Source organism: Equus przewalskii, chromosome 4 (genome assembly GCF_037783145.1).
Source record: "Equus przewalskii isolate Varuska chromosome 4, EquPr2, whole genome shotgun sequence".
Classification (NCBI taxonomy): Eukaryota; Metazoa; Chordata; class Mammalia; order Perissodactyla; family Equidae; genus Equus; species Equus przewalskii.
Genome location: NC_091834.1, coordinates 85996633 through 86022400, shown reverse-complemented (window position 1 = coordinate 86022400; position 25768 = coordinate 85996633). Strand labels below are relative to the sequence as shown.

Here is a 25768-nt window from a genome sequence, read left to right as displayed (position 1 = left end):
CCTACTCCCAGGTATTCACCCAGGAGAAGCAAAACCCAACGTCCATACAAAAACCCATTCAAAACAGCTTCGTTTGTGTTAACCCAACACCAATAACAGCACAAATCTCCATCAACAGGAGAATGGATGAACAGATTGGGGATATTTATTCAATGGAACACTATGTGGCAATATAAAAGAGCTACCAATCCAGGCAACAATATAGATGAATCTTAAAACCATTATGTTGAGTGAAAAAACCTGTACAGAAAAAACAAAATACTGTATTGTTCCATTTATATGACGTCCTAGAAAAGACAAATCTAATCTGTTGAAACAGTGGTTGCCTGGGGCAAAGAGTGGAGAAAAGCAATGGAGAACAATGGAGTATAATGGAGAAAGTGGGGAAAATAAAGTGGGGAAAAGCAATGGAGGACAATGGAGTACGATGGAGCAGGAGGGCATTTTGGGGAGCATAGAAATATTCTCCGTCGTGATTGTGGTGGTGGTTAAGTGATTGTATACATTTTTCCAAACTCATCAAATTGTACACTTAAAATTGTTAAACTTTACTGTACTCTACAAATTATACCTCAATAACATGTATTTTAAAAAGTAAAGAGAAAACTCATCAAACTGTACACTTAAAGTGGATGCATTTTTCTATGTAAATTGTACCTCAATAAAGTTGAGTTTTTAAAATGGAAAAAATATATATTGTGCTCATTTTCACGGGCCATTAAATACTTTTCAAAAGTACCTTAATTTGAATATTATGCAGTTCTACTATTCAATGTTATAGATGTGCCACAACTTAATTAGCCAGTCCATTATAGCAGAATACTTAGGTTATTTTCTTTTCTTTTTGCCACTGAAAATAACATTGCAATGAATATCTGTGCATATGAAACTTTGTCTACGTCTTAGATTCTAGAGAAGGAACAATTGGGTCAAAGTGTAGGAATATTTTCAAGGTTCTCAGTGTATGTGGAACAACCTCTTAAAGCTGACTCCTTTTAACTGTGGGGACAGGAAGTCGCAGTGATGGAAAGAGGATGGTTGCTTTTTCTACAGCACCCCTATAATGAAGGGAACCGTGTGGATTCTCCGTGAGAGGGACATGGGGCTAAAGAGGCTGTGGGTCCTTGTCTTGGTCCTGTCACTTGCTGTGTAACCTTGAACCATTTTTCCCTCTTTGGATTCGGCTTTTTAATCTCCAAAATGAGAGTCATAATTTATGATAGGTAATATTTTCTAAACAGAAAAACCACTAACCATAAAATAAACAATTGATAATTGAAAATAAAAACTTGCATTTATCAAAAGACATTATTACGAGAAAAGATCAAGCATGGACTAGAAGAAGGAATCCATAAAACATACATTCAGCTGAGGACTTGTATCCAGAATTCCTAAAAACAATAGGGAAAGAAACGAAAATTTACAAAGTGGGCAAAGACTTCAATATGCACTTCACACACACACAGAGACGCAGGTATTCAAACAGCCAGAAGGCAGATGAAGAAGTGCTCAGTACCATAAGTCACATGGGAGTGCAAATTAACACCACATGAGATACCACTATACATCCCCCAAAATGGCTAAAATTTGAAAAACTGACAACACCAACGTCTAGTGAGAAGGAGGAAGAACTAGCACTCTTTTACATGGCTGGGGCGTGGGGGGAGTGTGAAATGGCACAGTCACTTTGGAAAACTGGAAGTATCTGCTAAAATTAAATTTACGTACCCTTGGACTCACAATTCCACTCCTAGGTATGTATATATTCCAGAGGAATTAGTAAAGATGTCACTAAAAGACATATACCAGAAATTTCATAGCAGTTTTATTCATAATAGCCCAAAACTTGAAAAACCCAAATGTCCATTAACAGGATAATAGATAAATCACGGCATAGCTATGTAATAGAATACTACGCAGCAAGAACAAACAAACTTCTGCTTATTGTAATAACATGGATAAATCTCTCAGATATAATGTCAAGCAAAAGAAGCCAGACTCAAAAGAACACATATTGAATGATAAGATTTGTATGAAGTTCAAGAACAGGCAGAACTAAGCTATGGTGGTAACAGGCAGAATAGTGATGACTTCTGCTGAGGATAGTGGAGGTATTGACCAAGAAGGGGCACGGGGAACCTTCTGGGGTCATGGAAATGTTCTGCATCCTGTTCTTGGTGGTTGGTACACAGGTATAGACATGTGTAAGACTTCACTGGGCTGCTACTTACGAGGTGTGCACTTTCCTGGGTGTGTGCTCTACCTCAATAAAAGTAAATAAATGGGAATTAGAGAAAATGTAATCATTGGACTAGATGACAGCTTAGGTCTTTCCAACCTTGTAGAGTCTCTTCACACACTACTTGCTTTCTCTCTTTCCTGCTGTTTTCCTCTTTCCCAAGCTCCTCTCCTCTAAAAGCTTTAATTATCCCTCCACCTGGTGTGCTCACACATCTGCGTCTCTCTAGCCCAAGCCCACTGAAGTTCATTCTGTCTGGACGTGCTCTTCCTGCACCACACCTACCCTACAACTTCTCCAAACAAAACTCACCTTCTTCCACCTCCTCTCCACCCACCAGAGTAATACCAGTCGGTGTGCTCCCTGGCACACAACGCTGTCCCCTTCTCCAGGAACAGCCCTAACACTCAGGGCTGAGCCACTGGAAAGCAAGACTGTATGTCGTGAATCTAACTCCAGCCCATCGCTGACCAGCCCAGAAGGAGGCACCCCCACCAAGCTGCACCAGATTTTCTCTCCCGTGAATTTAGAATCTGCACCAACAGATTTTATTGAGATTCATGTTGGCTTTACCATTCCATTCTTCTTTCTTTTATTTCCATCCTTTCCTTCTCTGCCAGGGTTGGCCACACCATGGAAGGATCTGTCTTTCTGCTTTATTCTGCCGATTTTTAAAAGAGTTAGTTGATGAGCCCCTGGGCGTAGGAGAACAAACCAGTCCCTCAGAACAGGTAGCAGCTGAAGTCATTGAAGGCAAAGTCACAAAAAAAGTCCACAAATTCCTTCCTCTGAAGTTTCGGAAGCTTCCCTAGGTTGTCCTGTTGGGTGTTCAGCTCTTCCTTTTAGTTTGAAGGATTCCTACTCTACATTCTTGCATTAAATATCCATTTTTACTTCAACTAGGTAGAGTCAGTTTCTGTTGCTTGCAATCAGAATAATTTAACTGTATACCCTCCCCAAGGCCAGCCCTCGTCCTCTCTACTGCTCTGTTCCCAGGATTTGTTTATGACTTTACCCTCTTCCTTTGCACCTAGTTGTCTTCAACTTGACTTCCTTCTGTTTTTATGGAATCCTGTCTGACCCACGCCTAAAACCCTTCTCAGATCAGTCTTCTCCTTTCCGACCCTCAAGACCAATGCCTGTGTTCAGATCCTGTCATCACTACTCTGAGCCACTGAAACGGGCTCCTCTTTGATCTCCCACCAAACTCTTGCCTCTCCAATTCGTCCCTCACAGTTCTGTTAGAGGGAGCTTCCTAAAGCCCAGCTCTGAGCATGCCATTTCCTGTTCATTGTCCTTGCTGGCTCACCATTGTCTACTAGACTATGAGTGTAGGCTCCTTAGTGTGGCATCAAGGCCCTCCACAATGGCCCCAACTTGCCTTTCTAGTCTCATCTCTGGCTCTGCTATTCCTCCCAAGCCACACGTGCTGCCTTCCAATTGAACTAGACAGTTCACATGCTCCCAACACACAAGCTCACACCTCAGGGCCTTTGCTAACTTTGTTCCCTTAGTTTCAATGTCCTACCCCACCCCTCCTACCCTCACATCCTCTGTGATTGTTGAAACCTCACCCATTCTTTGAGGCCCAGATAAAATGCCAGCATATGTATGAAACTTGCCCTTGTTAGAATTCATCATCAGCAGTGCTATATTCATAACTCTGTTATGAGTGTGTAATTCCTGACCTTGAGCAACAGGTATTTGCATCTGTGTATGTCTGTCTCCTCCAGTAGACTTGCTTCCTGTGACCAGAGACCAGATCCTGTTTCCTACTGTATCCCTCCTGCCCGCCACAGTCCCTGGCAGAGAGTCAGTGCTGAATAACTGGGTGTGGAATTAATTTTCTGAAATGCCATGGGAAAAAAATGAAAATGGGAGAGGAGGAACGTGGGCAGAGGGGACACAGACACCGAGGGAATGAAAGAACAAAGAGCAGAGGGAGAAAATCGTTAGGAACTGGATCTCTCCTCCAGGACAATTTTATGATCAAAAGGGACAAATGCTTCCCAACTAATCTAGCTCCACCTGGCACTGGTACTACTGGGAGATGGAACAAGGTGCAGATGCCAGGGCTGAAAACAAGAGCATGGAAGCAAAGCAAGGGACACCTGTTTCCCTGAGCCTGGTTCAGAAGCACCAGCGCCCTGTGGCTAGAAGCACGACCTCGGCTGCTAGCTGTCCCGAGGGACGGGTTCACTCTCCTATGCCCAGGGCCACATCAACCTGCTCTTTTCAAAATTAGCAGAAGAAAGCAGAAAGACAAATCGTTCCATGGTGTTGCCACCCCTGGCAGAGAAATGACGGAGATAAAAGAAAGAAAAATGGGATGATGAAGCCAGTCTGAATCTCGATAAAATGCCCATGAGCTCTACGATTTCCAGGTGATGGAGAGTCAGCCAGCGTGGCACCAATCTCCCTGGGAAAGGGGGTTACAAAGTGAGAGTAAGGAGGGGAGGGAATGACATGGCTTTTTATAGCCCCTAATATCTGTTCTGACAGCAGCTTGCACGGCTTCCACGTGCCAGGGTGCTAGGAAGATGAATAGATTTGCCTTTCTGCTAACTATCAGTACCCAGAGCACTGGGGAGAATGAAGAATGGGTTGCAGACCCATATCCCAGCTTCCATCTCTTTTCTCCTGGTTAAGAAAAAGGCTAAATAACAACTCTTATATGTCCTAACCAGCCCATCCCAACCACAGACAACATATATAACCTCAGGGGCAATAGGTAGCCCACTGAGCTACGGCGTTCACCTCCCAGCACCAATGCCCAGCACACAGCCAGTCCTGAGGAGCTGCGGTTCAAATCCAGCCCATCAGCACGGTCAGGTCCACACTAGGTCAATAACATACTTCCAGATCCATTAAGTCCCTTGCAGGAGCCTCTCATCTAAAGCCCTATAGCACTTTCCATTAAGAGGAATCACAGGCTCGCTCTTTGCCACAGGTGCAGATGATTCTGCTTGTTGCTGGGACTCGCAGGTGCTTGAGCGAGCTGAACCGTCCACACACATTGCAACAAAGGAAGAAGAAAATACAGTGAGTGGTCCCACCTCCAGCAGAGTTTACGATCAGAGTCTTGAGGTCAGTGGTTCTCAGCTTCGACTACACAATCGGACCACCTCAAGAGCTTAAGAAATCCTGGTGCCTGAGAAGAGAAAACAGTTGGAAAATGAAATGATGCAAACAGATCATCCACAGCAGCACCTCCAAAGAAAAAAAACTCTTTAGGATAGATTTAAAATAGGTGCAAGATCTGTACATTGAAAACTATAAACACTGCCGTGAGAAACGGAGAGATGTCTCACGTCAAGTAATGGAACTGATATGTGAACTTAGCAAGGCCATTAAATGCAAGGTTCATAGACAGAAACCAATGGTACTCTTTTATATCAGCAGCAACCAATTGGAAAATGAAATTTAAATTTCCATTGGAAATGAAAAATAATCCCATGTAAGTAGCACCAAAATCAAAATATTAGGAATAAATCTAGTAGTAGTTGTCTCCTCAACCCCTGCACTGAAAATTACAAAACATTGATGAAATTAATAAGACTTAAATAAATGGAGATGACCCATGTTCAGTTTGGAATGCTTAATGTTGTTAATATATCAATTCTCCCCAAACTAATCTGTAACATCAATACAATTTCAATCAAAATCCCAGCGGGCTTATTTTGTGGAAATTGACAAGCTGATTTTAAAGTCCACATGGAAATGCAAAGGATCTAAAATAGCCAAAACAATCGTGAAAAAGAAGAAGAAAGGCAGAGATTTTATGCTGACTGACTTCAAGATTTCCCAGAAGGCTCCAATAATCAAAGCAATGTTTATTAGTGTAAAGATAGATACGTGGATTGATGGACCAGAATAGCAAGTCCAGAAATAGATCCACAGCTATACGGTCAATATATTTTTTACAAAGGTAACAATATAATTCAATAGAGAAAGGGTACTCTTTTCATACGTGGTTTTGGGATAATTGGATATCCATATGAAAAAAAATAAACCTTGAACTGTCCTTCACATCATACACAGACATTGACCTGAAATTGATTATAGACCTAAACATAAAAGTTAAACTATAAAACATCTAGAAGAAAATTTAGGATAAAATCTTTGTGGTTTGGGATAGGCAAAAATTTCTTCAGTCACAAAACAATATGAATTTCAAAAGAAAAAAATTGATAAATTGAACATCATCAAGATGTTTAACTTCTGCTCTTTGAAAGACATTGTTCAGAAAATGAAAATACAGGCCACAGGAGAAAACACGTGTGTGGGGGGGGTGCGTAAGTGTAAATATAAACATGTACCAGACAAAGAATCACCAGTGATATGAAAAGAACTCTTAGAACTCAATAATAACAAAACAATTCAACTAAAAGAAAGACATGCCACAAAGGAAGATGTATAAATAGGCAATAAGCACATTAAAAGATGCTCAGTATCATTAGTCATCAGACAAACGCAAATTAAAACCAAAATGAGATACCACTACACATCCACTAGAATGGCTAAAATTAAAAAGCCTGAAAATATCAACTGTTGACAAAAATGTGGAGTAACCAGTACTCTCAGACATGACCAGTGAGAATGTAAAATGGATTGGCCACTCTGGAAAATAATTAGGCAGTTTCTTACACAGTCAAACATGCAATTTACTATATGACCTATCAATTCCATTCCAAAATATTTACCCAAGAAAATGAAAATCTATGTTTCCACAAAGTCTACAGAAATGTTTATAGGAGTATATTCATAATAGCTAAAAACTGGGGAAAGCCCCAAATGTCCAACAACGGGTAACTAGCAAACGCATTGTAATATCCCACACAGTGAATACTACTCAGCAATAAAAAGCAATGAACACAGATGAATCTCAAAAACATTTTTCTGTGCAAAAGAAATCAAAGTAAGATTTAATTTGTGTGGAATTGTAGCAAAGGCAAAACCTATCTAAGTGACAGAAAGCAGATCAGTGGCTTCCTGGGAGACGAAGAAGAGGCTGCAAAGGGGCACAAAGGAATTTTCTGGGGTGATAGAAATCTTCTTCTTCTTCTTCTTCTTCTTCTTCTTCTTCTTCTTCTTCTTCTTCCTCTTCCTCTTCCTCTTCCTCTTCCTCTTCTTCTTCTTCTTCTTCTTCTTCTTCCTCTTCCTCCTCCTCTTCCTCCTCCTCTTCCTCCTCCTCTTCCTCCTCCTCTTCCTCCTCCTCCTCCTCCTCCTCTTCCTCCTCCTCTTCTTCTTCTTCTTCTTTTTTTTGCCGAGGAAGATTGGCCATGAGCTAACATCTGCACCAATCTTCCTCTTTTTTTTTTCCTCCCCAAAGCCCCAGTACACATCATAGTTGTAAGTCCTTGTAGTTCTTCTGTGAGGATGCTGCCTCAGCGTGGCTTGATGAGTGGTGCATAGGTCTGCGCCCAGGATCCAAACTGGTGAACCCCAGGCTGCCTACATAGAGCCTGCAAACTTAATCACTCAGCCATGGAGCTGGCCCCAGAAATGTTCTTTCTTGACTACAGCAGCAATGGTTTCACAGATGTATATATTTGTCAAGACTCATCAAATCATACACTTAAAAGGGTACACTATATTGTATATAAATTATACCTCAATGAATTACATATTTAAAAATACTGCTTTGTGAGTGCCAGCCCCATAGAAACTATTTAATGGGTCTGAGATGTGTCTTAGGCAACCAAGATTTCTGAAACTTTTCCCAAAGATTCTAACATATAACCAAAGTTGAGAACCACTACTCTCGGGGTTAAGGAGAAAAATGAATGACCCAGTGTCCTGGGACACCACAGAGGGCTACGGGCTCTCTTGGTGTGAGCACGAGCCAATACTGGAAGTCACCTCTCTTTCTGTCTGTGTTTCTCTCTCTCTCTCTCTGTCTCTGCCATGTGAGAACACGGTGACAAGGTGGCCGTCTGCAAGCCGGAAGTGGAGAGCTCTCACTAGAAACTGAATCAGCCAGTACCTTAATCTTGTACTTCCCAGGCTCCAGAAGTGTGATAAATAAATGTCTGTGGTTAAAGCCACCCTGTCTGTGGCATTTTGTTCCGGAGGTCATGGCTGACTAAGACAGGCCCTAAGATGAAAGAAGGAAGAAGCTCCATCAATGGGAGGATGGCAGAAGATTACATCAGAGGTTTGCAAAGTTGACGTGATTTCACAAGTGACACACTGTTGAGTGGCAGGGCCAGGGCTCAAATCCTGGTGTGCCTGACTCGTCTCTTCCTTCCGAACTGTGGGGCTGAGGTGTGGGTCAGGGGTCAGGTCAGAGCTGCAGCTGGCAGACGTAACACAAGCCCCGAGCTGGGCTCTGCCCACGGAGGTTTGGAGGTCATGAGGACAGAGCAACCCCTTGAGAGCTGTGGGAGGCCTTGCTTACCAGGGACTCCCATGAGACCTTCAGAGCATCACACCTGGTAGCCAGGGACCCACATCCCTTGGGTAACATCCTCCAGCAGGACGGGTATCCCGAGGGAGGCCTGGACCTCAACCAGGGAGGCCCAAGCAGCAGCAGGTGGGCATCAGGCGGGCAGAGCAAGGCCCCTGGGGGGGGAGGGCATTCAGGAACAGACCTACTCAGATCAACACAGGCCACCAGACAGGCACCATCAGGGAGTTCTGTCACTGAGGGGCCAGTCCCCAGCCTCAGAGATGGGTGGGTGACCAGGAACCAGGCAGGACCTCAGTCTGGAGGGCTCAGAGTTCCTGGACCACTTAAGAACACTCAGACCCAAAGAATAAGCCAGAACAGGATACACAGCGGGAACTGGGTTCCAGGGCAAGGCCGAAGCCCACTTGTTAGAACTGCCCAGTGTTGACGACTCCTACCTGCAGACAGACCATGTCAAAGCTGGAGGGGAGGCTGGCCTCCTGCAGCCCTGGTGGAGGGAGAAGGGGCCTGTGAGGAAGCACCCGGCCAGACGTGCCACACAAGTCGCAATGCTGCTCTGACCCATGTTCTCTCAGGGCACTGCCAGCCACACTGGGGGCCAGTTAGAACCCAGAACATCAGACCGGCCTGCCCCAGACCTACTGAAGCAGAACCTGCATTGGAGCCAGACCCCTGAATGATTCCAGGAAAATCTGAGCAGCACTGCCCCCTTGGTTACTAATTACGAACCTCCTATGGCTTGTTAGCACCACAGGAGGTGCTCAGTTAAAAAATCACTGAATTGGGGCCGGCTGGGTGGTGTAGTGGTTAAGTTTGTGTGCTCCGCTTCTGCGGCCTGGGGTTTGCAGGTTTGGATCCCGGGTGTGGACGTAGCACCGCTCATCAAGCCATGCTGTGGTGGCATCCCTCATAAAATAGAGGAAGACTGGCACAGATGTTAGCTCAGTGACAATCTTCCTCAAGCAAAAAGAGGAAGACTGGCAACAGATGTTAGCTCAGAGCCAATCTTCCTCACATACACATACAAAAATCACTGAATAAATTGGGAGAAAAAAAGGAAAACTGTTTCCTTTCAGAGAAGTTATTACTCACCATCTTCAATGAACCAAAAACTCAAGTAGCATATCACCGTCTGAGTTTCAAGTATTTCCTCTCTGGGTGAATGGTGGTGGCTTATTCTCCCTGTCTTTTATCATCAGATAGAAACGTGTATACTGACTCGAAGTTGTTTTTTAAAGATTTTATTATTTCCTTTTTCTCCCCAAAGCCCTCCGGTACATAGTTGTATATTCTTCGTTGTGGGTTCTTCTAGTTGTGGCATGTGGGACGCTGCCTCAGCGTGGTCTGATTTTATTATTTCCTTTTTCTCCCCAAAGCCCCCCAGTACATACTTGTATATTCTTCCTTGTGGGTCCTTCTAGTTGTGGCCTGTGGGACGCTGCCTCAGCGTGGTCTGATGAGCAGTGCCATGTCCCCGCCCAGGATTCGAACCAACGAAACACTGGGCTGCCGGCAGCAGAGCGCGTGAACTTAACCACTCGGCCACGGGGCCAGCCCCTCGAAGTTGTTTTTTAAACCTTTCATTCCCAAAGATCATTATAACCAAGGAGACAGGAAATTTCCAGAAGACTCCATAAAAGGATGAATTGATGGGAAGAAACCCAACACGGCTGCCACACATGAAGACCTACAGCTCCCGCATTTCCCCAGCAAGGAGAGGCCGTAGGAGCCTGCAGCCCCTTCCCCCACTCTCCAGATCACAGAAGGTGTGGCCCGGACTGCTCCGCCCCTGCCCCTGGGATTGGTGCTCGCCCTGCCACCACCCTGGGAGAATTCCATCCCCTCCCCCATCTCCCGGAGGATTAGCTGATGCAAAGGCTTTGATAAGCATTTGTTGATTTCAGTCACTTTAATTAATTACTCAACAAATGAAAGGACGAGAATAAGCCTGAGATCCAGGTCATGAAGAAAAGTGTTCTTTTACCCATGTAGGGAGGAAAGGACCAAGAAGAGGGGTCGCGGGACCACAGGCTCCCAGAGGGAGGCAGGAGGGACAGGGAGGAGCGAGTGGGGCTTCCAGCCCCCAGACCCCTAACACCAAAGAAAGAAAGACCAGGTGAGGGTTGCAGCAGGCAGTGCAGAGAGTGGGCAGAGCACAGGCCTGAGTGCAGCACAGGTCAGCACTGGGTGACAGCAAAACTGAGCTAGCCGCTTGCCCTTTCCCATCTCTGTTCAAAGTCAGAATGGAACTGTGGTTAAGGGACAGCATCAGCAATCACATTACCTGGGCACAGATCCACCTTTGCCATCTGCAAGCTGTGTGATCTTAGGAATGTCACTTAACCTCTCTGTTGCCCAGTCGTCTCATCTGTGAAATGAGGATAAAATAATGTTACCTCATAGGATCATCATGAGGAATAAATAAGTCAATATACGCAAAGTACTTAGGTCAGTGCCCAGGGTAAAGAAGTGCTCATTAGTTCCTCTTATCTGTGACATGCAAATAAAATGTACCTAGCAGAGTCGTTTCAAAAATATTTTAATGCAAGTACTATGCTAAGATATCACCTTACACCCATTAGAATGGCAAAAATAACCAAAACAAAAAGTAGCAAATGTTGGCGAGGTTGTGGAGAAAAAGGAGCCCTCATACACTGCAGGTAGGAATGCAAACTGGTGCAGCCACTATGGAAAATAGTATGGAGATTTCTCAAAAAATTAAAAATAGAAATACCATATGATCCAGCTATCCCACTACTGGGTATCTATCCAAAGAACTTGAAATCAGCAATTCCAAAAGACCCAAGCACCCCTACGTTCGTTGCAGCATTATTTACAATAGCCAAGATGTGGAAGCAACCTAAGTGCCCATCAACTGATGATTGGATAAAGAAGATATGTGTTTTATATATATATACACACACACGCACACATACACACACACACAAACACAAACACACACACACACAATGGAATACTACTCAGCCATAAAAAAGGATAAAATCGTCCCATTCACAACAACATGGATGGACCTCGAGGGTATTATGTTAAGTGAAATGAGCCAGATAGAGAAAGACAATCACTGTATGACTCCACTCATATGTGTAAGTTAAACATGCAAAAAAGAGAACAGATTAGTGGTTACCAGGGGAAGGGGGGTGGGCACGAAGGGTGAAGTGGTGCACCGACAACACTACTGACAATAATGTACAACTGAAATTTCAGAAGGTTATAAACTATCATAATCTCAATAAAAAGTTAAAAAAAAATATGTTTTCAAATAACAGTGATGCCATCATGTATTTTGTTAGCTGAAAATATTGTCATATTAATATCTCATTTGATCTTCCCAGTAAACATATGAGCTAGACATAGCAGGTCCCCCCAGGGAACACGGTGAAACTTTAGGCATAGGAATTGTAGGACATTTGGAATTGTAGGAAACTTGTCAAGTCACTTCTGAGGAAAACTGGTTGAGACCTGCCTGTGGCGGCCACTGAGGGAGGGAGCCTTATACCACCTGAGCCCACCCCCACCTCCCACGGATGACCCAGCGACAGCCAATCCATAGGCTGCACAGTGGTCTTCATAGCAGCCTGGAGAAAAAAATCTATTCAGTAGAGTCACACTAGGTTTATCATAACCTCAAGTCTTAGATATCTGAATTAAAAAATGAAGACTGAGGGGTGGCCCAGTGGCATAGTGATTAAGTTCACCCTCTCCCCCTCAGTGGCCCAGGATTCATGGGTTCGGATCCCAGGTGCGACCTTACACAACACTCATCAAGCCATACTATGGCAGCATCCCACATACAAAACAGAGGAAGACTGGCACAGATGTTAGCTCAGAGACAATATTCTTCGGCAAAAAAAAAAAAAAAAATCAACAACAAAATGAAGACTGACATCATAAACTGGTACAACCACAAGAGCAATTTGGCAACATCTAATCAAATTCTAAAATGTACATAATCTGTGACCCAACAATGTTCTCCTTGATATGTACTCTAAAGAAACATAGATCACAAAAAGACTTATCCAAGGATGTTTATTGCTTACCATAACAAAAATTTGGAATCTGGAAATAACCTAAATATCCATTGGTAAATGGCCAAATGAAATGTGACGTATCATTCAATAGAATGCTAAACAGCAGTTAAAAGGGTTAAATTAGAACTATATGCATCAAGGTGGGTGTATTTTAAAACTTACTATGAATGAAAAGACAAGTTTCAGAATCATACATAAAGAATTTTAATATTTCTGTATAAAGAATATAATAGGGGACTTCCATTTCTGACAGTATGGCAATTTAGGTGTCCTGGCCAACCGTTCCACTAGAAACAACTGAAAATTGCTGATGAATGTTTTTAAATGTCTTTTTAAGCACACCAGTGAGCTGACAGGGCTAGAAAGGAACCCTAGGTTGTAAGTAAAAGCAGAGTCCAGAGAGGCTGGGGGAGCCCGGAACCTGACTCAGGCTGGAGAACCTCTGCCTCATCAAGTGAACCTGAGCCTCGATCCCCATGGCTCCACAGGGCAGGAGAGAAGACATAGCCAGGGACCATACTTTACTGAAAAATATTGGTCCTCTAGGTGACAGATTCTCTCTGGACTCTCTATTCAAGTCCATTGATACATATGTCTAGATTTCACCCATAAAGTTTTTTTAATGAGTCTCAAAATCAGGCACTATAATGCCTCCAACGTTTTTCTTTTTTTCAAAATGTTTTGGCTGTTATAAGTTCTTTGCATTTCCACATAAACTTGAGAGTCAGAAACAGGATCAAGTCAGACTGTCGATGACCCAGGAAGACGAGAGCTGGGAACACAAGGCTGAGTGGCAGCATGGAGGGAGGTGAGTGATGGGGCCACCATCTTAGTCAACCCCAGTCCGTGGCATGATGTGCTGGCTCCCCAGCTGTTATAGAGCAGAAAATGGAGCACGAGTTGGCCTAGAAAAGGAAACGTAAGATATCTCTTGCATGAGAGAAGGATGCACCCAGGAGCAGGTGCTCAGGGCCCTTTTCCCAGTAAGTTCCCATAGCCCTCCACCTGGCTCTCCCTGGGAACAGTGATCCCCATTCCACATCCCAGAATTTCAGAGGGCGCACAGGCCTGAGAGATCATCCAGCCCAGTTCCTTCCTCTCGTAGATGAGAATCTTGAGGCACAGAGCTGATGGAAAGCAAAGCCTGTACTTAAACACATGGCTCCTAAATTCTGGTCCCTTACTGTTCCACCAGAACACATGGCTTCTTTTTTCTCCTTTTTAACATTTTTTTAATCGTGGTAAAATATACATAACATAAAATTTACCACCTTAACAGGTTTTTTTTTTTGAGGCAGATTGACCCAGAGCTAATGTCTGTTGCCGATCTTCCTCTTTTTTTTTCTCCCCAAAGCCCCAACACATACTTGTATACCCTAGTCATAAGTCATTCTAATTCTTCTATGTGGGATGCTGCCACAGCATGGCTTGATGAGCAGTTTGTAGGTTCCACGCCCAGAATCCAAACCAGCAAACCCCAGGCCGCCACAGTGGAGCACATGAACTTAACCACTCAGCCATGGAGCCGGGCCCATATCTTAACCATTTTTAAGTGTACAGTTCAGCAGTATTACGTACGTTCATATTGTTGTGCAACCATCACCACCATCCATCTCCAGAACTCTTTTTGTTTCACAAAACAGAAACTCTGTACCCATTAAACAGTAACTTCTCATTCCTCCCTATCTCTGGTCCCTGGAAACCATCATTCTACTCTCTGTTTCTATGATTTTCACTACTCTAGATACTTCATATAAATACAATCATACAGTATTTACCTTTTTGTGACTGGCTTATTTTGCTTACCATAATGTCCTCAAAGTTGAGGACATGTTGTAGCATGTGTCAGAATTGCCTTCCTTTTTAGGGCTGAGTAATATTCCATTGTTTGTATGTACCACATTTTGTTTATCCACTCATCAATTAATGGACACTTGGGTTGCTTCCACCTTTGGCTATTGTAAATCATGCTGCTATGAATATGGGTACCAAAAATTAAAAATAGAATTACCATATGATCCAGGAATTCCACTTCTGGGTACTTTTGAGCAACTTCATACTGTTTTCTACAGTGGCTGCAGCATTTTACATTCCCACCAACAGAGTACAAGTGTTCCAATGTCTCCACATTCTCACCAACACTTGTTTTCTATTGTTTTTTTTTTAATAGTAGCCATCCTAATGTATGTGCGGTAGTATCTGATTGCAGTTTTGAGTTGCGCTTTCCTAATGATTAGTGATGCTGAGCATCTTTTCATGTGTTTATTATCCATTTGTATATCTTCCTTGGAGAAATGTCTGTTCAAGTCCTTTGCCCATTCTTTAATCAAGCTGTTTTCATTGTTGTTGCTGTTATTGCTGTTGAGTTATAGGAGTTCTTTATATATTCTAGATATTAACCCCCTATCAGATATATGCTTCACAAATATTTTCTCCCCTTTCATATATTGCCTTTGCACTCTGTTGATTGTGGCCCTTGATGCACAAAATAGAAAACGTGGCTTCTTTTGTGAGAAGATTTCATGGAATTTTGGGAGGTGGGGGAGTCAGTGGCTAGATAACAGAGGATTTTTACTATGCAGAGCTAAACGGCACACATGCATATCAAGTAGAATTCTGCTTTTGATACAGAGGTCACGGTGAGGGTGAAAGTATCAGGGAACTAGCACCATGGACAGCACCCAGAGACTTCTGTCCTGGTTTCTTGTGCTAAACCCTTTGATTGTTGAGCATTTGTTTAGTGCGCACTCCTGTACCTAAATCTGAGTTGTGCAGGCGGCATAACACAGAGTCTCTGTCCTCAGGGATCTTGTGGTCAAGTTGGAAATATAGGAAACAAAGGCCACAACACTGAGGGACTACACCTAAAGATGCCATGGAACTCTTAAAGCACATGATCAGATAGATGATCATGTTGGTCCTAAAAAAATCTTAAACAGAATGCACTGAGGAGGAGAGGGGGTGACAGCAAGACTTGGAAAGGGGTGGTGGATGTGATGCTATTACAAGAGTCCAAGTAAGAAATTCCAGGCGCTTGATCTCTTCCAAGAGCAGTAGAGAAGATAGAAAAGAAGATTTGAGAGAAATCAACATGATTTCATAATTGAATGGGATAGAGTAATAGGACATAACTCCCATTTTTCTGGCTAAGTTTGTTTACTAGTTGTCACAAACCAAGGCCATGAATGTAGGAAGTGGAGCTGATTTAAAAGGAAAGACGGTGAGTCTGATTTTAGATGTTTAGAGTCTGAGGTGCGTTTAAGACATTCAGAGGGAGATACGCAATAGGCAATTAGAAGTATGGGTCTGGAGCTAAGGAAGAAAAATAAATTAGAAAAATTAACACGATAGTAAAAGATATGGGAGCAGATAAGCTCACTCAAAGGGACTTGTTTGAATGAGAAGGAAGAAAAGCTAAGAGAAGAGCCTACATTTAAAAGGGGAAGGGGAGAGGAGGAAGAGGCCTCACTCAAGAAGGAAGATTTTGAATTTTTTTTAAAAGATTAGCACCTGAGCTAACACTTGCTGTCAATCTTCTTTTTTCTTCTTCTTCTTCTCCCTAAAGCCCCCCAGTACATTGTTGTATATTCTAGTTGTAGGTCCTTCTGGTTGTGCTACATGGGACGCCACCTCAGCATGGCCTGTGGAGCAGTGCAATGTCCACGCCCGGGACCCAAACCAGTGAAACTCTGGGCCGCCGAATTGGAGCGTGCGAACTTAACCACTCAGCCTCAGGGCATGCCCCAAGACTGAGTTTTTTATGGCTAGAGGTTTACCCAAAGTATGCCAACATTTAGTTGAAATGATCAGACAGGGATTGAGCAACAAGACCCTTGGGGTCCAAGACTTTCAGGAGAACACTAAACTAGAATTTCCTTTACACTTTCTGTAAAGGTAGAAGATTCAGGAGTTTCAATTCTTCAGCTCCTGGGGATTTTGTGAACATGAAGCAAGTCTCATGAAGCTCTTTAGAGAAGGATCGATATGCAATAGAGATGGGTGATCCCAGGAGACGCGAGTCGAGAGGACCCCCACTGTCTACATTTGAATACAAGACCTAGGAGACTTCTTAAACACAGAAATGTTCCCACTCTGATTCAGGATCAATACTCACTTTTCTCCCATGGGCCAAATTTCTGTGTATTTTTATTAAAAGGGAAGAAAATTCAGCCCTGAGAGTCGTTGATTCACCTAAGCGTGAGCTTGGAAGCTTCACGATGAGGAAGTTACCACCTCACACGTCTTCAGCTTTGATTATTGGGGCCTCACAGAGTCACTTTTACTGTGACAACTGAGGACCCCTGATGGCCTCTAAGGTGTTAAATGAATCAAAGTGCACCCCACAGTCTGTTATTTTATCTCCTGAATTGAGGGGCAACACGGTTAAAGTTTCTAGGAAAGGGTAAGCAGGCCATTTTTCAAATGAATGACAGAGCTTCTCTTCTGAACAACTCAATTAAGGGGATCAGAAAAAGTGGATGGGAAGGACAACGAGCAACAACCTCTCAGTGGTCCTGATCCAGGCCCTTGAAGGTATTGAGAAATCCTGCCATGCACACATCACCAACGACCGATCTGTCAGAAACACCAGAAGCTGAAATGAGGCAGAACAGATGGGTTTCCAAATAAATAAATAAATAATGATAAGCATCTCACACTTTATGGATCTGTAGTTATGCTTTCAAGGAACAATGTATGGAGATGATTATTTCACTGAAAAAATACACATGGCAAATAGCTGGCCAGACCAGGATTGACATGGAAGTGAGGTAGGCTTACATATTTATTTGCAAAGTACAATGTAATAGAAATGGACATCATACTTTGCATTTATATAGCAACTATTTCTCCAAGGACCTCAAAGGATTCTGCAGCCATTACTGGATTCATCCTTGTTACAAGCTTATAAAATGAAGGAGAGGCAAGGATTACTCATCCCATTTTATTAAGGAGGAAGCAGACGCCCCAAGAGGATACGTGGATTGGCCAAGGGCGTATTGTGAGCCATTTATTTGCTCAAAATCATGTAGGGACTGAAATTAGTCCCAAATTGTCCTTATACTTGCTGATTTCTACCTGCAGATTTCTGAAAAGGAAATGATTCTCTTTCTCAGCCATATGTTTGTGATTCAGACCACCAGATGGACAGTGTCCAGGGTGGGGTACGAACTGGGAAACGGAAGAGGTTAGCAAGCGTCTGCATTTCACTTTTCCTTCATTGGGCTGCTGCTGCCCATGTTCCTGTGGACAGACATGGCGTTCTTGACAACAAAGATGGGAAAATCGTCCTGCCGCCATTGCACCAGAACCAAAAGACAGGGCTCTATGTTAACAACTGACGTTTAATGACTTCCCACAATGCATATTTTCAATGTACACATCAATACACTTCATCATTTCTCTTACAATTACTATATGAGCTAGGTATTATTTCTCTGTAAAGATAAGGAGAAGCAGGCTTGAAGAGACTGGATGACTTGCCCATGGTCATATAACTAACGAGTTTAGGCTCAGGATCTAAGTGCCTTTTTGCTGATTTGAATAGCTGTGCACATCTACCATGTTTTGCCAACATGACTTCACTCCCCCACATGACGGGGAGCCCAAAGTCACAGCCTAGAGAACTTTAAGAAAGGTAGAGGGTGGTCCAGTCCATTGGCATAGTGGTTAGGTTCGCATGCTTCATTTCAGCAGCCCACAGTTCACCGGTTCAGATCCTGGGTGCAGACCTACACACTACTCATCAAGCCAGGCTGTGGTGGTGTCCCACATACAAAGTAGAGGAAGATTGACACAGATGTTAGCTCAAGGCCAATCTTTTTACTTTTTTATTTTTTAAAGATTGGCACCTGAGCTAACATCTGTTGCCAACCTTCTTCTTCTTTCTCTTTCCCTTCTTCTTCTTCTTATTCTCCTTCTCCTTCTTCTTCTTCTTCTCCCCATATCGCCCCAGTATATGTTTGTATATTCTAGTTGTAGGTCCTTCTGGTTGTGCTATGTGGGATGCCACCTCAGCACAGCCCGAGGAAGAGTGCCATGTCCGAACCAGTGAAACCCTGGGCTGCCGAAGCAGAGTGCATGAACTTAACCACTCAGCCATGGGGCTGACCTCAAGGCCAATCTTCCTCACCAAGAAAAAAACACCCAACCTGGGCCTCCACCCCCTCGCACAAATATTTCAAATGATGGCCCAGGGTGAGTGCTAATTCACTCCATTCTCCCTGAGCAGATCCATTGGATATGGCTCTACCTCAGGACACCCTGAGCCCCAGGATAGTTTGAGCCTTCTTGGTCCCGGATTCACACTGTGTGTATGACCCAGGACAGAGCCCATGGCAGAGCCAGTTGGGTTCCAGGAGCAGAGAAGGATGGGAAGATGATAACCCAGAAGCTGCCCCAGTGCACTCCACTCCCACACACTCTGAACACCACTAGCTGGCATCTGAGTGCCAACTATCACTGGGCAGCATGGGCAGGGTCTGTCTTCCAGGGGCCTCACGTTCCTTATAGACAGAGAAACTGAGATGCAGGCTTGTCCCAAGGAAATCAGAGTACGAAAAAGCAGCAGGGACTATATTCCCTGGTGTTTTCTCTAGTTTAGATTTTGGTCACCAGGACGTGACGTTGCAAATGGTAGAGAAAGCCATCTTCCGAAAATGGGGTTTGGAAGGGAGAGGACCAGTGTCTTTAGCAGGACCTCACTCTGCTTTCAGTGCTGCATATACAACATCCCATTTATCTCTACAACTCAGAGGTGTAGGTATTATTAGTCCCATTCTCCAGATAAGGAAGTGAAGCTCAGGGTTTAAATAGCAGAGCTAATATGAAATAAAGCCAGGATTCAAACATAGATCTGTGGGGCTCATGCCCTTTCCATTAAGCCTCATTAACCTCCACTGAAGAGTTTGCCACTGTGCCCTCCTCCTGAAGACATCGTCCCAGTGAGGGCAGGAAGGTTTCCAGCTCATCATCAGAGCAGAGATGTAGTCACAGGTGCAGACAAGGCAAGTGCAGGTGAGATGCCCTCTTTGCAAGGCCCTGTAGTCACCGGGGCTGTGACTGAGATGCAACCTCAACAGCACTGGGACTCCCAGGTTTTGCTTTCCACCAGCAACCAATGGGATGGCAGAGTGCTGTCCACAAATACAAGTCACATAATAATGTTAAACGTAATGTGAGGCGCAGGAGCAAGCCACTTAGGTCATCTTCAAATGCCTAGCAGTTACAGAAAATAAAAAGAAACAGGTAAAATTAATTATAATAATGCATTTTATTTTAACCAAAACATCCAATAGATTATCATTTCAACATGTAATCAATATAAAAAATATTAATGAGGTATCTTTTTTTGGTGCCAAGTCTTTGAAACCCAGAGAGTGTTTTATACTTACGATGCATCTCTATTCAGACAAGTTACCTTTCAAGTGCTCAATAGCCACATGTGGCTGGTAGCTACCATATTGGATGGTGTGGATCTAGAAGAAGAATACACGGATGGAGGTTTGGAAAGCTTGGATTGTGGGTCCTGACTCAGACCAGTTGACAAGGTGACTTAGCGTGGTGGTTGAGAAGCTGGACCCTGGAGCCAGCCTCGCCTGCCTTTGGATTCCAGTTCTACCACGTGCCCACTCGGGCAAGGTACTCAGCCTCTGCTGCCTTATTCCTCATCTGTAAAACGGAGATAATAGCAATACCTGCCTTGTGGGGTTTTGTGAGGATGAAATGAGGCAGTGCTTCGAACAGTCGTGGGCACACAGTAGGCAACATAAAGGCATTTGCTATTATTATTATCATCATTCCCACTGGGACTCAGTTTCCTTATCTGTAAAATAAGGATGCTGAAAACAGATGATTATCGAGATCCCTTCTTGCTCTGCTGTTTAATGGAAAACTGGAGTGGGAATCTAATTCTAGTGCTATGTCTTATCTCTGAGCATTAGTTCTGAAGGGCGCGCTGAGCAGGGCCGCTGAGCCCTCCTGTTTCTATAGAGGAGGTTGTGAGATGCTCCTGTGGCTGGCGTGGGTCGGAGTGGATCGAAGGACCGCGGCCTCATTTGTCATCAGTGTTAGAAACTTGTTCCCTCCATCCTGGGCTCATGGTGCCTTGTTCCCTGGACAGCCTCCACACTCTCCTGGTTGTCCTCCACAGACACTCACAGAGGCCCTGGTTATGAGCCCTCAGCTATTTGAAACTCTGAGCTAGAAGAAACCCAAGCTGGGCTGGCAGTTTGGAGCAAAACCCATCCTTTTCCAAGTGCCTCCAGCAGCAGCTAATAGAAAAACATCCCCTCAGGGCTGATGACCCTGCAGCTTTGCCCCCCAGCTGTCCTGAGGGCTGAGAGATGAACGGGAAGCTGGGTGATCAAAAGCCCAACGCTTGAAAAGCTGTGAATGAAGACGCCAGCATTGTAGCAATAGCTATCCCAGGGGCCGCAGCGCAGAGAATCCTAGCTGTCTGGCTTCCTTCCCCTAGAGACCAAACTGACGAGTTGTAGAAATTCAAGGTGGAAACAGCCCAGTGGGTCAGGCACCTCATCTCCAGGGATGCTGACTGGGAAAGCACATCTCTGCTCATCCCTGGGGATTGCTCCAGTCCCTCTTTGAACGACTCGAAAGCTGAAGCTTCTGCTACTTCTCGTGGAGGGCAGGAATCTGCAGTTGAATATGTCTCCACACCAGAAATTCTTCCTCCCCAGGATACCAAACAGAAGGATGACGGGGCTGCCCATCTCAGAAAAAAGCGCAGCAGCCAAACCACGGCCCCTCCTGCAGTGCAGCAGTTTCCTCCCAGCTGTTCATGTAGATTTGCTGAGAGCTATGCTCTCCCGCATCAGCAAGCCCTGACCCGGAGCCCACCCCAGAAACAGAGAGGCCAAAGAACTGGGAGTCCCAGGCCCACGCATGAGAAAGGACTCAAGCCCAATTACTGGACAATGAAAGGAGAATGAGGCACCAGCCTCAGCCCTGGAGGAGGCAGAAATAACTCGGAGACCCTCACACTCCAGCATATTGGGAACACCAGGTCCTGAGTCCTCTTCTTTCTCTAGGCTGAACCAGAGGGATGTTTTTGCACCTGCCAGAAACTTTGACTGAACCTGAAATATTTCAATATTCTGGCTTGGTCGAGTGCCCTCAACGCCCATTGCTAAGGGGCTGCATTCTCCCTTTGTGACTCACTGAGTGCCCCTTGGCAGCTGAGCTGCACCCGTCAAGAACTCCAGAATCCCATCTAAATCTAAGGGGCTGGTTCTGAGTGAATAGAGGGGCGTTGCCACCCCACCTGCACTGTTGGCACCGCCACCTCACACCCATCTGCTTCACCCCACCCACAGCCCCCACAGCACCTCCCAGATGAGCCAGAGGCACAGGTCTTCCTAATTGCAGCAGCCAAACAATGTCCCCCCAACCCAGGCAAGCCCCAAAGGGAGTTTCCCGTTTGCCCCATGAAGGGAAATGAGAGTCCTACAAGACCTGGACCAAGGAGAACTGGAACGTGGAGAAAGAGGGCAGAATTTGTCCACACTGCAAACAGAGCAAGAGTTTCCCACTCTGAGGCCCCTTGTGGTCCCCGTTTCAGTGCCTTTCCCGGCCTGTGCCTTCTGCTCATTAGGTAAATGTGCCAACGCAAGGAAAGAAATCAAGGTCTGCTTAGCTTCCCCACCGGCCCTGTCAATCGTTCCGAGGAAGACAGTGCCTGCCACACAGCTCAGGAAATGGACCCCAGAGGGCCACGGAACAGCTCCATCCCATAAATGTATTTACACAGCGCAGAGGTTGTTCTTCACGTTTTGCCAGCAGCCCACCTCTCCCAAGTGCCCCCGGGAAGTTTTATCACCTGGGAGGGCTCTCGACTGCTGCTCTCACCAAGTCCCTCCTTGATCATCAGAACAGACAGACTGTCTGGCTGTGAGGAGATGCGGCTCCCCCAGTGAGCCGGCTCAGTGGCTGACAGAAGGTTCTCCAGCCGGCTGGAGCAGGCTGGGGCACGCGGCCCCTGCGGAACATCCTCTGAACACCCGCTGTGCTCCCCAGCTGGGGCCGCTTCCTCGGGCTGTCTAATGAGACGCTCTTCTCAAGATGGAGGAAGCAGACAAAGCTTAGATTCCAGCATCTCTGACAAAGGGACCATTTGGAAATGTAGGGAATGGAGAGAGGTACTAGGGACATCAAGGTCAAGCTCAGATGGCAAGACTGAACAAAAAGGACTAGATATATTCCAGGGAGTTCCTGGGCTGAAAAGGGAGTTCAAACACCATCCAGTCCTACTACCCATTGTACAGATGATAAAACTGAGGTCCAAAGAAAATGAATAGGAGTATTACACAGTAGTTAAGAACCAGGCTTTGGACTTGCTTGTAACCCAGCTCTACAACTTGCTTGCTCTATAGTCTTTGACCTAATCTCCACGAATCTCTCTTTCCATCTTTAAAATGCATGTAATAAAACCTATCCCATCTCATGGTTTGTGAGGCTCACATGGGATAATGAATTAAAGGCGGCACTCAGCATAGTAAGTAATTGCACAATTAATGCTAACTGTTATCACTATTATTAAGTAATTTGGCCAAAATCATCCAGAGAATTCACCTGAAACATAAGACTCAAATTCAGTTCCTTATATTTCTGCATCCGTGTTCATCTTCGGGTGATCAAAAGCACTTCAAAGCTAAGTCACTTTCTCTGTCAGTTAGGACTTCCATTCCTCTACTAATAACAGTGGTTTAAAGAAATTAGGGGTGTATTCTCTGATATGAGTAAGACCAAGTGTGAGAAGCACAGTGCTGATAAGGGGGCCCCATGAACCCAGACCCCTATTTTTCTGCCATCTTGAGCTCTTGGCTTTCATCCTCAAGATCACAAGATAGCTGTAGGGGCTCCAGTCATCAGAGTAAATGAAGTGGGAACAAGGGGCAACAAGGCACTCCTTCCGGCAGAGTCAGCCCTCTTTCAAAAGATTTCCTGGAAGCCCCATTCTGTGACTTTTGCTTATAATTGGACATGCCCCTGGCTGCAAGGGAAGTTAGACAACACCTGAAAAAACCAAGGTTTTGTTTACAAAGAAGGGGAGAGTGGACATTGCAAGGGTGAGGAGCAGTCTCAGTCTTTCAGCTACACTCTTTGAGACAGCAAATTAAGTCACCCCTCACCCCTGCTTCCCATCCAGGAGCCCTGAGAGCATCTCCAGATGCTCCCCATCTATGGCTGCGCTGCCCCAGGGCCCAGCCCGGTCCAGCATGGCTATCTTCCCACCCCTCAGCGCTTGGCCCATGCCTTGCTGCTAAGAGCTGACAAAGACTTTGTGGAAGGAAAGAGAGGGTGAAGGAGGAGCTGCTCTGGGAGGGCCCCACATTGCCTGCAGCTTCCCTCAGTGCCTGTGGGTTTAGGTTGAATTCCTTTTCCTCTCTGATTAGAGCAGATCTGAGCAACACTGAGATGGGCACCTTTGTAAATCAATGTGTAAGTCAAATTGTGTCTCTTCTGCTCCAAACCCTCCAAAGATGCCCCATTTCTTTCATAGTAAAAGCCAAAGTCCTTCACATTGACCTGCTGGGCCCTACACAATCACCCTTTAGCATGACTTCCCCTCGCCCTTTCCCCCTTGCTCAATTCTGCTCCTACCACAACAGCCTCCTTGCAGCTCCTCAAACAGGCCAGCTACATTTCAACCTCAGGGCCTTTGCACTTGCTGTTCTCTTGCCTGAAATGCTCTTTCCCAAATATCCAAATGGTTCCTCCCTCATCTCCTACAAGGCTTTGTTTAAATACCACCTTCTCAGTGAGGCCTACTTTTACCACTCTATTTAAAATTGTATCCACCTTGGCACTCCCAACCTTGTCACCTCCTCTGACTTCCCACAGCACTTGTCACCTTCTTGCTTACCATGCACTCTATTTATTTATTATGTTTGTCAGTCGCGAGGCTATTTATCCATTTCTTGTGTTTATTTATTTACGTGTCATGAGGGCAGGAATTCAAGTTTGTTTTTGTTCACAGCTGTACCCTCAGCACCTAGAACGGAGCCCGACACACACAGCAAATGCTTCATAAATATTTGTTGAGTCAACTACATATTAATGTCGCTCTGTCTCATGGAAAATTAGAATTGCTAATTAGGAAAAGCAGTTGACAGAAAGGCATAGAGAAGAGTCTGAAGTAACCAGGAATAAAGACAGAAGCATCCATATAAAGTCAGATCTAGAAAACGGGCATTCTGAGAGAAGACACAGAAAATCACTGCTCTCAATTCATCCTAGACCTTTCCCAGCCAGATGAGAAGCTCATTCTCGAGCTGTTCTACAGACAAGAGTTATCACACCCATCAGGGGGTGAGGGAACTAATTCCCAGCACTTGTGAGTCCAACACCTCATACGGTCCTAGTGAATGACCCCAGTCTTAGCCCTGGCTCAAGGTCCCGTAGCCTAAAAGAACGCAGGCTCGTCTTCCAAACCAGCCGCCACTGGAGTAATTATTCCTTTTCTTCATCTTACAACTTTCTGCTGACCATGACCCTCCCCATGAGCTGCTCTTTCACTGTGTGGATCTCAAAGCACCGCTCCATCTATGGATGTGCACTTTTCAAAATAAGACCACTGTGCTGTTGAAAGCAAAAGAAAGGACTTAATCTGAAAGTGAACAGACAGTCGGGTCCAGGTGATGTTCCCTTCCATTTATATGCCTCAACATCACACTCAGGGGATGGCTGGGTGACAACAGAATCAATTCTCTGTCCCTAAATCACTGGAAATGTTTTTCCTCTCCTGCTGAATAATGTGGAAGTGATTTTGAAAATGCAATGCAAAAAGAGCAGTCTTTTTTCTTTCTTTCAGCCATGAAAATACACACTGCTTCCCAGAGGCTGATGAATGTTAAATATGACCTTTTGCAAAGTTTCTTGGCAGGTTAATTTATGGTACCTCCAGATTCTAATGTATCAGGCAGTGGCTGTTTATGTGTTTGATGAAGTATTCTTTGTCCGGAGTTGATATGTTTTACCAGAACTTCTCCGGCTCACTCCCCGTTTCTCTCTCTTGCTCTTTCAATCTCTCTTTTACTAGAACTTTGTGCT

At 44.7% G+C, this 25768-nt stretch overlaps 1 long non-coding RNA gene across 1 annotated transcript in view; it reads right to left on the bottom strand.

Moving 5' to 3' along the window:
• Positions 1 to 25768, bottom strand: part of LOC139083071 (uncharacterized) — a 73634-nt gene that overhangs the window by 21453 nt on the left and 26413 nt on the right. The window contains exons 2-3 of the long non-coding RNA XR_011539581.1: positions 10936 to 11019; positions 5296 to 5390 (exon numbers count right to left, since the gene is read on the bottom strand). This is a non-coding gene — a long non-coding RNA (uncharacterized lncRNA). The remainder of the gene's footprint in view (positions 1 to 5295; positions 5391 to 10935; positions 11020 to 25768) is intronic.